The sequence below is a fragment of the Miniopterus schreibersii genome, assembly GCF_964146895.1.
Source record: "Miniopterus schreibersii genome assembly, chromosome: 2".
NCBI classification, from domain to species: Eukaryota; Metazoa; Chordata; class Mammalia; order Chiroptera; family Miniopteridae; genus Miniopterus; species Miniopterus schreibersii.
Window position 1 is genome coordinate 98,233,789 of NC_138102.1, and position 16,396 is coordinate 98,250,184.

The window sequence follows — 16,396 nt, forward strand, 5'->3', positions numbered from 1 at the left end:
ACCTCTTACCCTTTGAGATAGCATGGAGGGACCTGGAGACTATAATGCTAAGTGAAATAAACCAATCAGAGAAAGACAAATATTATAAGATCTCATTTATTTGTGTAATCTAATGAACAAGATGAACTGACCAACAAAGTAAGATTGGAGGCATGGAAGCATGGAACAGACTGACATATCTGTGTGTGGGGGTGTGTGTGTATAGGGAGAGGGAGCGAGAAGAGATAAATCGTAGAACTTATATACTTATATATATAGCCCATGGACATAGACAATAGGGTGGTAAAGGCCTGGGGGGGGGCTGGGTGGAGGGGGTAAAGGAGGGGAAATGGGGGGCATCTGTAATACTGTCAACAATAAAAATATATTAACAAATAAAAATAAAAAATAAAATAGTTGGATGTTGAAGGAAAAAAAGAAGCTAGGCAGAATGGTACAGCGGAAAAAGAGGGTCAGGGCAACTGATACTTACTTTGGTTCTACAACTAGCTGGCTGTGAGACAAGCCTTTCACCTGTTTACTTTCCCAATATGGAACACAAAAGGTTTGATTTACATGATTTGGCAGTTTCCTCAGATTCCCAAAATTTTGGACTCTAACAGACACTATGCAAAAAATTTAAAACTAAAATTTCTATTAAATCAGAACAAATTGAAATAAATGAATTAAATATACAACTTAAGATGACAGAGAAAAAGTATAAATTTAAAGAATTTGGGAGGGAATAATTTAAGAGACACATAAAACCAGAAAGTAATGAGTTAGAAAATTGTAGAACTAATGACTCCAAGAACTGGCTCTTTAAAATGACAGTAAAAGATTGAAAGTTCTGCCAAAGGTAAAGACTAAATCTGAGAGAAAGTACAAATACACTACTTTAGGGATAAAAAAGGAAATGTATGATGAAGAACAACATATACACTCTATGTGAGTTAAGTTTTAAATTTGTAAGAAATAAACAATCTTATAGGAAGCTGTTACCAAAGTGATCCAAGAAAAATATTGACATCCCACTATGCTGATAATTATGGGAGAAACTGTAGCAGTGATTAAAAAATAAAACCCAATTTTCCCAAAGCCACTAGGACCAAATTATTTTCTAAGCAATTGTTAAGTAACAGATACTTTTATATTACTCAAGTCATTCTGGATAACAGAAAATATGGATTTTCAATTCATTTCATAAAATTCACACATCCTTGATACAAAAAGCCGAAAAATATAGTGTCCACAACAAACAAGCAAAGCAAAAATCCATTCTGATATCACTTAGAAACACAGATGCAGAAATCCTAATAAAATATTACTAAATCAAGTGAGTATAAAGAAAATTATTACGGCCCTGGCCGGTGTGGCTCAGTTGGTTGGGCATCACCCTGTGCACCAAAAGGTTGCTGGTTCAATTCTTGGTCAGGGCACATGCCTGTGTTTTGGGCTCGATTCCCAGTTGGGAACATGCAGCAGGAAGCTGATCAATGTTCCACTCTCACATCAATGTGTTTCTCTCTGTCTCCCTTCCTCTCTCTCTAAAAACCATTAAAAATACTTTAAAAAATAGAAAATTATTACAAAATAGACTTTATGCCAGTAATGCAAAGATAGTTCAACCTTAGACAATTCATTAATAATTATTTCAATCTATTATAGTTGATCTCAAGAAAGTGGAAAACATGATCATTTCAATAGATGCTAAATAAAATTCACTTCCTGCCCAGCCGGGTGTGGCTCAGCAGTTGAGCGTCTGCCTAGGATCCAAGTGATCGGGGTTCGATTCCTGGTCAGGGCACATACCCGGGTTGCGGGTTTGATCCCCAGTCAGGGGCATGCAGGAGGCGGCCAATCAATGACTCTCTCATCATTGATGTTTCTATCTCTCTCTCCCTCTCCCTTCCTCTCTCTGAAATCAATAAAGATATATTTTTTTTTAAAAATTAAAAATAAATAAATAAAATTCACTTCCTGATCAAAAAATTAGTTTGCTAGGATTTGAAGAATAAATCATTAATATGATAAAAATTAAAATATAAAACCAGCTGACACCTTACATTGAATGGTGAAGTACTGTGGATATTCTCAAAAAACGTGAAACTGACAATATTTCACAATGTTATCCAGGAATTCTGACTAAGTAATAAAAGAAGTAAAAGATAAAATTAGTTGCCTTATTTACTGGTTATATGAATTTATACCTGTAAAACCCATTACTGAAAAATCTTGAGAATTAATAATTTTAGTAAAAAAGCTCATTAAAATAACAATGTAGGAAAATGTCATTGCTTTCTTATATATTAGCAATAATTGGTTGGGGTATATATTTCCCACAAAGATAATAAAATAATAAAATCAAAATCTTAACCAGATAAGTACAGGATCTATGCCATAACTACTAAGCTTAGCTTACGAAAATTTCTAAAATGAGCATATATATATATATATATATATATATATATATATATATATATATATATATATAGATAGATCTCCTATTAAATACTGTCCTAAGAGTTATATGTATTATTGCATTTACTCTTCATAGGACTATTATAAAATATTTATACCCATTATACAGATCAAGAAACTGAGGCTACATGTGTTAATATTCAAGCTAAAACCAGGTACATTCAAAACCAGGAAACAAACAGTATTATTTGCAGATAATAAGATTATTCACCTAGAAAATATAAGAGAACTATAACTGTCAGAGATAAAGTCATTACACAAATATACACAGATGATTCATTTATTACCCAGAAGAAGAAAGGAGGAGGAAGAGAAGGAGAAGGAGGAGGAGGAGGAGGAGGAGGAGGAGGAAGAGGAGAAGAAGAAGAAGAAGAAGAAGAAGAAGAAGAAGAAGAAGAAGAAGAAGAAGAAGAAGAAGAAATAATTCTGTTTCCAGTAACAGAAATATTAAAAACCCAAGGCAAAACGAGACGTTTGTGGAGATCATAAGAATAAAAAAAACTGTTAAAATGTTACTGAGAGGCAAAAGCAGATTTAAAAACAGAAAACATAGATTCTTTCCACATTAATCTATAAATCAGGTGGATTTACAATAAAAAAGTTTTTTCTAGGAACTTGACAAAATAATTCTAAAAAAATCAGAGAAATCTGGATGACACTGGCTGAATCAAGTGATCAGAGCTAACATCCCTGTCCTGGCAAAAATTGACATCATATTTGATATGACTGATGGGCACACGATGTTGCTACTATGACACCTCTGTCCCCAAAATGGTAAACTTGAATTTCATCATGAAGAAACATCAGACAAACATCAAACGAGGAACATTCTACAACTGGCCTGTAGTCTTTAAAAATATCAAGTACAAGAAAGACATAAAGTGAGTTCCTCTTGTTTCATAATAAAAGAGACTAAAGAGCTAAGACATTTAAATATAATGTATGATCCTGGGTTGAATCCTGGATTAGGGGGTAGGGCAGAGGAGCAGGGGTAGTAGGAGGAGGAAGAGGAGAAGGGTGGCGGTGGTAGTGGTATAAATACCTACAAAGGACATTATTGGGGCAATTGACGAAACCTGAATATGAACTGTGGCAGGTTAAATTTTCCTAAGTAGATAAATATTGTAGAAATATAAGAGAATATCATTGACCTTAGAAAGTATACATTGAAGGATTTAGGGCATCTGCACTGTTGTTTATCTGCAACTGATTCTCAAATAGCTGAAAAAAAGAGTGTGTGTATGGTGTATGTATATAGGGAAATAGGGATAAAGAGAGGGAGGGAGGGAGGGACAGAGAAAATGATAGTATGAATAACAAAGCCAATAGAGCAAAAGGTTACTAACTGATAAACCTGGGTAAAGGGTATAGGAGAGTTCTTTGTAATATTCTTGCAACTCTTCTATATGTTTATAATCATATAAATATGAAAAGCTGCTATAACTATATTATATATCTATATGTACATTATATATATAGATATATAATGACTAGCTTATACTCCTAGACATGAAAATCTGTTTTAAAACACAGTAATTTTAAAAAGTGGTAGCATAAGTAATCAGAAAGAGTAATAAAATAGAATAGAAAGTCCAGAAGCAGATGCAAGTATTAGTAAGAATCCAGAATATGATAAAGTTGATTCTCCAGTTAGTAAGAATCATCAATCTTGGAGTGGAGAAAGATTTTTCAAAGTATGGCGAGGAGAACAAGAACTATAAAAAAGGATTGGCAGATTTGACTATGTGCTTTTAAAAAAACATTACGTATAAAGTCCCATAGAAAAGCAAGCTAAGGTAATGAACATTAGGGATGAATGGATAATACCAATAAATATATAGAAAAAAATGTTCAACCTTAAATGTAAAGAAGACAACAATGAGATTTTTCCTTAATCAAATTATCATAGAATGATATTTTCCATTGTTGGAAAAGGTGCCCAAACTGAACACACATACAATGGAAGACTACTCAGCCATTAATATGATAGAGATATACACTTATTGATATGGAAAGAAGTTCATGGACTCCCCCTTCCCCTTGGCCAACTCACAGTTATCTACTAGTTCTCAACATAAACATCCTTTCCCCAAAACCCTTCCCCAGTTACATGCTCTCATGTATCTTGACTCATATTTCTTCTTACTCATCACAATTCAATTATAACTCTTTGATGATGTCCAACTTCGGGTTCCTTGAAAAGCAGGGCATGAGACAAAGACTTGGAGGCAGGACGGTTGTTTGGAAGATGATTCAAAGACACAGCAGTGAGGGAGTGAGACCAGGGAGACAGAGAAGGAGGAAAACCAAGAGAGAAGGATTGCTGAGCAGTTACATCTGTGGGCAACTCAATCCTATTGAGAACTTTATGGGGAACCCCACCTCCACACTCGTGTTCTTTCCATCACACCACAGAGCAGTGGGAAGGCATCGGAGAAAGTCCAGGTGCAGGGAGAATAGCTACAAGGTACCATATAGGTGATGAACATGAGATTGGGACAAAGGCGTAGAAAACCAAACAGATAGAAAACATTTTACAATTAGGATACACAGAACTAAATGGCAGACATGGGACAGGGATGAGTCAAAAATAACCCCAAGATTTATAACTTGGAAGATAGATAAGGATACATAAGGATACATTAGACTCCTAGGAGGAGGCAACAATTTGGGAAAATACAGGATGAGTACAGCTTGGGCTATGCTGAATTTGAGGTACCTGAGAGACAAGATGTGGAAATATTCAGGACTGTTGGTGTGGGCTTAGGAGTTTAGGAGAGTCAGTGCTGGGGATAATGTAGGAGTCACCATTGTATGGTATCTAGGTGATAGTTGAATACAAAGAAAATAGAAGGTTGTCCAAAAAGGAGCATTCAGAATAGTAAGCAAGGCTAGAGTGAACCTAGTAACAGCAACATGTAAATGAAAAAGAAAGAGCAGTAACTAAAATAAGAGAAGACTGGGAGGAGGGAAGACGGCAGCACTGTGAGAAGCCCCTGCTCCCAGCCACAGACTTGATTTACTCCTAAAATACCACGTAGCCAGCTTGGAAAAAACAGAGAAACAAACCTGAGTGGACAGAGTGCAAGTAGGGAGCACTAAAGAAACATCATAGAGTCCAGTAAGAGAGGGGGCATAGAAAGGGGGAGCCCCCCTGAAGCCTGGGATGGGATCCGGGGTTTGGAGGCTGCAAAGCTCCCTCCCCTCAGGAGTGCGGACTGGCATCCAAAAGTGGGGATCTCACACTTGGATCAGATGAGAGTGGAAAGAGCGTCTCGCACAGAGGGCAGAGGGATCCAGGGTAGCGGTGTGCCCTCAAGGAGGGGGCGGCACCTTCCTAGGAAACAAAGCTTCTAGTGGAGGATGCTACAAGCGTCTAATGCTCAGGGTGCTCACCATAGGAAGGGCTGTCCCAAGGTGTGTGGTGCCCAAGTAGTAAGGGACCAGAGGTTGGGACTGAGCAGCTGCACACAGGGACCCTCTGCCTCCCTGTAAGGCATTGTGTTGAGCTCCAGAAAGCACTGAATCTGTGTGGCACAGTGAGGGGGGGGTCCTCCCCAGTGCCCAGAGGCTGGGATCTGCAACCAGTCCTGAGGGGCGCCGTGGTGGTGTGTGAAGCTGCCCCAGCTTTGCAGAGATCAGTGGTGCTGGGAGCTGCATGGAGCTACTTTGGGTCCCCTCCTGCTAGATGCCTTGGCATGTGGGCGGCAGGACCTTGCAGGGTGGACTCTGCCTGTGTGTTGCTTTGTGCGTTTTTGAGTCTGATCCCAAAACTGGCTCCTACCTTCCTGGAGTGCACTGGGGGACAGAGCAGCGGAGGCTGGGATTGGGGTCTGCACAGTAGACTGAGGGGTGGGTCTGGTGCAACCAGCCAACCAGAGCTGGGAAAGGAGGGGCAGGGCCTGTCTGCCTCTCCTGTAGGCAGGAGCACCACCCCCAATAGGAAAGGGGCGGGTCCAGCTCACTGAGGCCCCAGACACACTGGCAGGACACAGTCCTGAGGGGGAAGGGAGAGCAGCTCACAGAAAGACATTACAAGAACAAGACTCTCAGGGGCTGTTATTTGGGAGCTGGAGGAAACACTGAAAACCCCTGCTGGGGGCAGGGCAGGGAAAGAGCTCACTGGAATATTCTGTAATTGAGCCCACTGAGCCCAGGCTACTGAAACAGCCTGTACAGAAAAGGACACAGACTGAAATCAATCTGAACCTGCAGCAGGCCAGTGCCTGGGGAACTAGAATCAGGGGACAGGGTAAGGACTGAGGAGCTGGCGGTGGAGCAGAGACTAACTCCCTCACAGTGAGCGCCTGACAGTGAAACCTCTAAGGGGAGTGATACCCTGGGCTACATACACTAGCCATCTTGCACCCTAAAGACTACAAAAGACTCTGGAGTAAGACCAGGCAACTACAAGGTTGCAAAATAGCTGACAAGTGGAGGTGGTCCACATAAAGCCTCAGATCAACCAACTACCTGAGGACAACAGAGCCAAACCTAGACAGCTCCCCACATTGGCTAATACACAAGTACCTCCCAAGAGAACGGAATTCAGCACACAAAACAGTGAGCCTCAGACGACATAAGTGGCCAAGAAGAAACCCACCTGATTGACTGTCTTTTTTTTTTTTCTTTCTTCTTCTCTTTTTTCCCTTAGGAAGAAGAGAAAGGGAAAAAAATCATGTGTTTTTTCTTCTTTTTAAATTTTAGAATAATTAAAAAAAATTTTTTTTAATTTTTAATTATTTTTTTTCTTATTTTGTTTTATCTTTGCAAAGGATTTCATTTTGCTTAGCTTGTTTTTGTTTTGTTTCTTTGTTTTGTTTTTTTGCTTTGTTTTGTTTTATCCTTGCTTCTAATATCAAGACTTTCTTGATATTCCTGCTTAATGTCTGGGACTTCATCATTATAACCAACAAGTGTACTGCTTTTCTCTATAGTTTCCCCAAATCTCTTATTGGACTCTCTCCCGGCCCGGGCTTTAACTCTCTCCTCTCAATCCATTGGCATAAACTTTTTTCTTTTTCTTCTTCTTCTTTTCCTTCTTGCTTTGGTTTTCCTCCCTTCTGTCTTCCTGTCTTTTTGTTAGATTGTTAGTTTCTCTTATTCTATTTAATGTATTTTTAGTTTTTCATTTTAAACTATTATCCTATTCTCTCCCTTGTTTGCTAGCCCTTCTTTCAGAATTTTTTCTCTGCCTCTATTATCTCCCAGTAGCTTCTCTATTTTTTACATTTTGGTTTATTATTATTACTTTCTAAATTTTAATCACTATTAACAACAATATACTTCTCTCTCTCTAAGATTTACTTTTCTTTCTCTTTCTTTTTTTAATCTATTTTTTTTCTCTCCAGAACTTGTGTTCTCCCTTCACGCTCCCAGTTCTATTTTCACTTGGGTTGTCTTTATTGTGACTATCAAGATATTTTGTAAGATACCCCTTGTTTCCTGGAAGTTTAGTTGGGTATTTCCCTGCCTTGCCAGCACCCATACAACAGCTTACACAATGAGGTTGGGACTGAGACACACAGTTAGCCAACCTGAGAGGAGAGTCATCCCAAGGACTGGTCAACAACACTCTCTAGACCCAACCACAACAGGAGAACCCAAAGAACCCGTAAAAGGGACACCCACAAAAGGGACATGCCCAGAGCAAAGAGCTCAGAAGTATAAGGAAAACACACCTCTGGGCTCCACTGGGCTCACAATACAAAATCCCTCCACAAAAGACTGGGAGACAGCAAATATACCTAATATATAGATACAAACATTAAGACCTACCAAAATGGGGAGACAAAGAAACAACCCCCAAATTAAAGAAAAGGAAAAATCGCCAGAAAAAGACTTTGATGAGATGGAGTTAAGCAAGTTATCAGAAACAGAGTTCAGAGTACTGATGATGAAAATGTTCAAGGAACTTAAGACACTAGATGATAAGATGAAGGACTTAGTGAAAACATGAAACAAGAGATACATAACATAAACAAAATGCAGATAGAGATAAAGAATGCTGTATCTGATATCAAGAATGCCCTGGAAGGAATTAAATGCAGGCTCAGTGAAGTAGAGGACAGAATAAGTGACTTAGAAGACAAGGTAGAAAAAACTACTCAATCATAGCAGCAAAAAGAAAAAAACACTTAAAAAGCATGAGGAGAGTCTAAGGGAGCTTTGGGACAACATGAAGCGAAACAACATTCGCATTATAGGAATGCCAGAGGAGAGGAAAGAGAGCAAGGGATAGAGAACTTGGTGGAGGAAATAATGATAGAAAACTTCTGTAGGCTGGCGAGGGAGAAAGCCACACAAGTTCAGGAAGCACAGAGAGTTCCAAACAAGAGGGACCCAAAAACGCACACTCTAAGACATATCATAATTAAAATGGCAAATGTCAAGGACAAAGAGAAAATATTAAGTGCTGCAAGAGAAAGACAAGCAGTGACCTACAAGGGAACACCCATAAGGCTGACAGCTGATTTCTGAGCAGAAACTCTTCAGGCCAGAAGGGAGTGGCATGAAGTTCTCAAAGTAATGAAAAGCAAGAACGTGCAACCAAGATTGCTTTATGCAGCAAGGCTATCATTTAAAACTGAAGGTGAAATAAAGAGCTTCCCAGACAAAAAAAGGCTAAAGGAATTTGGTACCACAAAACCAGCATTGCAAGAAATGCTAAAAGGACTGCTCTAAGAAAAAGAAAGATTAGTGAGAGAAAAGTACATCTGCATAAAGGGGAAAATGGCATTAAATAAGTTGATATCAATAGTAACCTTAGTCCGGCCGGGCGTGGCTCAGCGGTTGAGCATTGACCTAGGATCCTTGCGATTGGGGTTTGATTCCCGGTGAGGGCACATGCCCGGCTTGCAGGCTTGATCAATGACTCTCTCATCCTTGATGTCTCTCTCTCTCTCTCTCCCTCTCATTTTCTCTCTCTGAAATCAATAAAGATATATTTTTAAAAAAAAATAGTAACCTTAAATGTAAACGAAATAAATGGTCCAATCAAGAGACATAGAGTAGCTCAATGGATAAGAAAACAGGACCCAAATATATGCTGTCTACAAGAGACCCACCTGAGAGCAAAAGATCCACACAGGCTAAAAGCGAAGGGATGGAATAAAATATTCCATGCAAATGGAAAGGAAAAGGAAGCTGGAGTAGTAATTCGTATTTCTGACAAAATAGACTTCAAAATAAAGACCATAACAAGAGACAAAGATGGTCACTACATAATACTAAAGAGATCAATCCAAGAGGAAATAACCCTTATAAACATTTATGCACCCAATACAGGAGCACCTAAATATATAAAAAATTTCTTGGTGGACTTTTAGGGGGAAATTGACAGCAACACAATCATAGTGGGGGACTTTAACAAACCCACTGTCAGCATTGGACAGATCATCAAGACAAAACATCAACAGGGGAACACAGACCTTAAATGACTCACCAGACCTAGTGGATTTAATTGACATTTACAGAACATTTCACCCCAAAGCAGCAGAATACACATTCTTCTCAAGTGCACATGGAACAGTCTCAAAAATAGACCACATGTTAGGGCACAAGGCAAGTCTCTGTACATACAAGAAAAGACTGAAATCATATCAAGTATCTTCTCAAATCACAATATCATGAAACTAGAAATCAACCACTATAAAAAAAACCCAAAATATTCAAACACATGGAGGCTAAATAGCATGTTATCAAACAATGAATGGGTTACCAATGAGATCAAGGAAGAAATCAAACACATCATGGAAAAAAACGAAAATGACCAGACAACAACCCAAAATCTATGTGACACAGAGAAAGCAGTTCTGAGAGGAAAATTCATAGGATTACAGGCCTATCTCAAGAAACAAGAAAATGATCTAATGAACCATCTAACACAACAACTAAAAGAACTAGAACGAGATCAGCAAAAAGCCTGGAGGAAGTAGAAGGAAGGAAATAATAAAGATCAGAGCAGAAATTAATGACATAAAAACTAAAAAAAAACACAAAAATATCAATGAAACAAGAGCTGGTTCTTTGAAAAGGTAAATAAGATTGATGCACCTTTAGCCAGACTCACCAAGAAACAAAGAGAGAGGACCCAAATAAATAAAATCAGAAATGAAAGGGGCAATATAACAACTGACCCAACAGAAATACAAAGGAATGTAAGAAAATACTGTGAGCAACTATATGCCAATAAACTGGAAAACCTGGGTAAAACGGACAAATTCCTAGAAGCATACAACCTTTCAAAGCTGAATCAAGAAGAGGCAGAAAACCTGAATAGGCCGATAACAACTAATGAAATTGAAGCAGTAATCAAAAAACTCCCAGCAAACAAAAGTCTTGGGCCAGATGGATTTACAGGCGATTTTTACCAAACATTCAAAGAAGAATTAACAACTATTCTATTCAAACTATTCCAGAAAATTCAAAAGGAGGGAAAACTCCCAAACTCATTTTATGAGGCCAGCACCATCCTAATCCCAAAACCAGATACAGACACTACAAAGAAAGAAAATTACAGGCCAATCAATATCCCTAATGAACATAGATGCTAAGATCCTCAACAAAATTCTAGCAAACTGGATCCAGCAATACATTAAAAAGATCATACACCATGACCAAGCTGGATTTATTCAGGGGATGCAAGGCTGGTATGTGGTGTATTATGTTTATAAATCAATAAATGTGATACACCACATAAACAAAATGGACAAAAATCACATGATCATATCAACAGATGCAGAAAAAGCATTCGACAAAATCCAGCACCCATTTCTGATAAAAACTCAGCAAAGTGGGAATAGAGGGATCATAATTCAACATAATAATGGGCAAAAACTAAAACTATTTCCCTTAAAAACAGGAACACGACAGGGATGTCCACTTTCACCACTCTTATTCAACATAGTACTGGAAGTCCTCGCCACAGCCATCAGACAGGAAGAAAACATAAAAGGTATCCAGATTGGAAAGGGGGAAGTAAAACTGTCATTATTTGCAGATGACATGATAGTGTACATAGAAAACCCTAAAGACTCCGTCAAAGTACTAGTAGATTTGATAAATGAATTTGGCAAGGTAGTTGGATACAAAATCAACACCCAGAAATCAATGGCATTCTTGTACACCAACAATGAACTTTCAGAGAGAGAAAGTAAAAAAAACAATACCATTTACCATTGCAACTAAAAAAATAGGACACCTAGGTATAAACTTAACCAAGGGTGTAAAAGACCTGTACTAGGAAAACTATGTGACACTGAAAAAAGAAATAGAGGCAGATATAAACAAGTGGAAGAATATACTATGCTCATGGATTGGAAGAATTAATATCATTAAAATGTCCATACTACCCAAAGCAATTTATCAATTCAATGCAATTCCTATGAAAATACCAACAGCATATTTCACAGACCGAGAACAAACATTTCAAAAATTTATATGGAACCAAAAAAGACCCCGAAGAGCTGCAGCCATCTTGAGAAAAAAGAACAGAGTGGGAGGGATCACGTTGCCGGACATCAAACTGTATTACAAAGCCACTGTAATCAAAACGGCTTGGTATTGGTACAACAGACATATAGATCAGTGGAACAGAATAGAGTTCCCAGAAACAGACCGCCATTATGGTCAGTTAATATTTGACAAAGGAGGCAAGAGTATACATTGGAGTAAAGACAGTCTCTTCAATAAGTGGTGCTGGGAAAATTGGACAGATACATGCAAAAAAACTGAAACTAGACCACCAACTTTCACCGTACAGAAAAATAAACCCAAAATGGATAAAACACTTAAACGTAAGTCATGAAACCATAACAATCCTGGAAGGAAACATAGGCAGTAAAGCCACTGACATCCCACATAGTGGAATTTTCACTGTTATATCTCCTAGGGCAAGAGAAACAAAAGAAAAAATAAACATATGGGACTTCATCAATCTGAAAAACTTCTGCACAGCAAAAGAAAACAGCCTCAAAATACAAAGGAACCCCATGGTCTGGGAAAACATATTTGCCAAGGATGAATCTGATAAGGGGCTAATTTCCAAAGTGTACAAAGAGCTCATACTACTTAGCAAGAGGAAGACAAACAACCCAATTAAGAAATCGGCAAAGGACCTGAATAGACACTTCTCCAAAGAGGACATATAGATGGCAAAGAGACATATGAGAAAATGCTCAACACTGCTAATCATCAAAGAGATGCAAATTAAAACCACAATGAGGTATCACTTCACACTTGTCAGAATGCCTACCATCAACAAATCAACAAAAGACTTTTGCTGGCCAGTATGTGGAGAAGGGAACCCTAGTACACTGCTGGTGGGAATGCAGACTGGTGCAACCACTATGGAAAACAGTATGGAGGTTCCTCAAAAAATTAAAAATGGAGCTGCCTTTTGACCCAGTGATCCCAGTTCTAGGAATATATCTTACGAATCCTGAAACACTATTCAGAAAGAATATATGCACCCCTATGTTCATAGCAGTGCAGTTTACAATACCTAAGATCTGGAAATAGCCCAAGTGCCCATCAGCAGATGAGTGGATAAGAAAGCTGTGGGACATTTATACCATGGAATACTATGCAGCTGTAAAGAAGAATAATCTCGTACCCTTTGGGACAATATGGATGGACCTGGAGAAAATCATGATAAGTGAAATAATCCAGGCAAAGAAAAACATCACATGATCTCACTTATATGTAGAATGTAAAGAACTTAATAAACTGATGAACAGAATAGATTCAATGACATGGAAGCATAGATCAAACTGAGGAATATCAGAGGGAGGGAGGAGGGCACGTGGTGGAGGGGGAGAGAGTAACTAAAGAATTTATATGCATATATGCACACCCAAGGACACGGGCAATGGTGGGGAGGGGGATTGGGGAGGGGGTGGGATGGGGTGGAATTGGTAATTGGGGAGATAAAGAGACATTGTAATATTTAAAAAATAAATAAATAAATGAATAAATAAATAAATATAAAGAGAAGACTGGAAGATGGTAATACTTTGGAATTCAAGGAAAAAGGGTTTTGTAAGGTAGGGAATTTCAGAGTCAAAAAGGTAAAATACTGTGTAGAATCATGGGCATTGGCGTAACACTGCTCTTTGAACTAAGGATTTTTCCAAGAGAAAATTCCATTAAAGTGGAAACTACATGAGAGCAGGAATGGTGCCTGTCTTGCCCACTGTGGTGTAGCAGAGTGCTTGATCTAAAAAGGTCCTCAGTGTTTAGTGAGAAAACAATTAATAGCAGCTGGCTTGAAATAAAGCCAGACCCGAACCAAAAACATGTGAGTTCATTGAAATAAAATCCGCCCCCTTGCCCGGCCAGTGTGGCTCAGTGGTTAAGCATCAACCTATGAACCAAGAGATCACAGTTCAATTCCAGTTCAGGGCACATGCCCCAGCTGGGAGTGTGCAGGAGGCAGCCGATCAATGACTCCCTCTCATCAATGACTCCCTCCCTCCTTGGCTCCCTCCCTCCCTCTCTCTTTCTCTCTCTCTCTCTCTCCCTTCCTCTCTCTGATACCAATAAAAACATATTTTTTTAAAAAAAGAAATAAAATTCCCCTCTTGGTGCCTGCATTTCATAATAGACAGCTGTGGAAAGAATATATACATTTTTTGTTACTCCTCATCTGAGGATGTTTTTCCATTGATTTCTTTAGAGAGAGTGGGAGGGACGGAGGGGGAGAAAGGCATCCATGTGAGACACACGTCGATTGGCTGCTTCCTGATCTTACCCCACAACCCTTCTGTGCACAGGCCCATGCTCTAACCACTGTGCAACACCAGACAGGGCAGAAGACTGATTCTTGCTATTTGAAATGGTCTCTCTAATAATGTTCCCTGGTTACTTCAGCCTATTTTACTAATATACAGGGTGGCCATCATGGTTAAGCAAGACCAAATTCAGCAAGAGATTGCTGTGTGCAGAACCTTCTGTTCTTGCAACAGCTGGAGCTCTCAGTCCTGTACAAGGAGTATGCTGAGGATAACTGTCTACTGACAGAACATCAAGGAGCTCCACAAAAAGTACCTGTATGTCTCCAAGACCAGGCCAGATAGGAGCTACTTCTATCAAGCTTTGGGTCCTCCCACTTGGAGGCACTGCTGGAAGACAGCAAGGAATTGCAGAGGTTGAAGGCTATGTCTGCCAAGAGCAAAGACGACCTGCCATCCCAGGGCTTCATCTAGTTCACGGACTTCAACCACACGTCATGGACCTGATCTAGCAGGTGGAGAAGCAGACCTCAGTAGCTGATCTCTGGCCCCGTTCAATGACCAGAGCCCCTGGTGGTCTACCTGCGGCTGCTCAACTCCGGCTACCTGTAGCAGGAGAGCAAGTTCTTCAAGCACTTCATTGAGAGTGTGTGGACTGTCAAGGAGTTCTACCAGCAGGAGATGGAGCCCGTGGGCAAGGAGAGCAACCACATCCATATCATTGCGCTGGCCCAGGCCCTCAGCGTCTCCATCCAGGTGGAGAGCGTGGACCATGGTGAGGGCAGCACCACCAACTGCACACCATCCGAGGGCTCGGAGCCCAAGGCCTGGATACTATGCCATCCTCTACAGATAGGGCTGGCCCTGCCCACTCTGCCCTGCTGCCCTCCCCTCTGCCAGGTGCTAGACATGTATAGAGGTTTTTGTGTGGTTGTAAATGATCATATTTAATTCCCCGCATTCCCTGTCATACAACCGTCCATGTTTTTTTAAAGGAGATGCTGGTGGTAAAAAAAAAAAAAAAAGTAGGTTTACAATTGTGAGTACACGAAACACAGTTTATTCTTGTATTTTTCTGTATTAATTATTCTATTACTTTCCATACAAAAACTGTAAACGTACCTTTGCCCCAGCCTGTATTTATGTTCAGATGAAAGGTGTTCTTCCACCCAAATGGCTGTAACTCAAAGCACCCAAGTTAGTGTTAACTCACGTTATTTAGAAAGTAAAATTGTTTGGGAGTACAATGAAACCATTGAAAATAATTTAACGTAGAAAGATACTAATTCTGTTTAAAATTCATTCTTCCTTCCTCTGAGTCCTCTCTCCTTTCTAAGTAGACTGAAACCTCTGTGGGTAAGTTTTGTTTCTGTTTTTCAACTTCTGCCATATAATAAGTGGCTTAAATATCTTGGTTTTCTGACAATCTTCTCTAAATTTAGTTTAATTTTTGAAAAATTCCCTCATATAATATGTGAGCCATAGATTTGACATTTCAGAGAGAGCTGATGCTACCCTAAGTTAAATAATCAGTGATTTAGATTTTTAAAAAACTTTGGCTTATATGAGTATACACTAATAGTATTAAGGCATCTTTAATAGGGCCACTGATTTTTCTACTTATGCTAAGGTCATAGTAAACATCTTACTAAAGGGTAGCAACAGTTCTCTTTTCACCTTTCACCTAGTATTTATATGTATAGAAATATATCTACAGTTTGAAGAATCAATCAATCAATAAATAAAAACAAGAACAGGTTTATTCTGAGAGGGAAATGCATGACCACAAAGTTAGTTTCGGGTGTGGCAGAGGCCTTCCTGAACCCTCACCATTTTCTCCAAGTCCATTCTCTGTCATTAGGTATGCTAAAGTTTGGGAGATAGAGTCAACCAGATTTCTGAACATTGATGTGTGGGTGCTCCCCTTCTACAGTTCAATCATAAAAACACTGGTTGCTGTTACTATGGGTTAGATGAGCAGAGGATTTCTTTTTAGAATATGAAACTTTAATGTAAAAATCTTGAAAAAGTCATGGACTAGAATGAGCCTATGTGTTTTCCAAAATAAGCTTTTAGTGTTTAGGGTTTTAGTTTTTGTTTATTTTTGCTTTTCTTATCTTCCAAAAATTCAATTCTAAAGGTAACTTCAGCTCATCCTATTTAGAACTTTGGCACATCAGTTTCTAACAAGATTCCAGTTGGCC

The 16,396-nt window shown here is 39.1% G+C and overlaps 1 protein-coding gene and 1 pseudogene across 2 annotated transcripts in view; one reads left to right on the forward strand and one right to left on the reverse strand.

Moving 5' to 3' along the window:
• The window catches only part of FRY (FRY microtubule binding protein), a 508,702-nt gene that overhangs the window by 407,565 nt on the left and 84,741 nt on the right, over positions 1-16,396 (reverse strand). The window lies entirely within an intron of this gene.
• On the forward strand, positions 3,232-15,143 carry LOC308552486 (ubiquitin thioesterase OTUB1 pseudogene; annotated as a pseudogene). The gene is made up of 2 exons: positions 3,232-3,341; positions 14,352-15,143. The product of its transcript is annotated as a ubiquitin thioesterase OTUB1 pseudogene (transcript).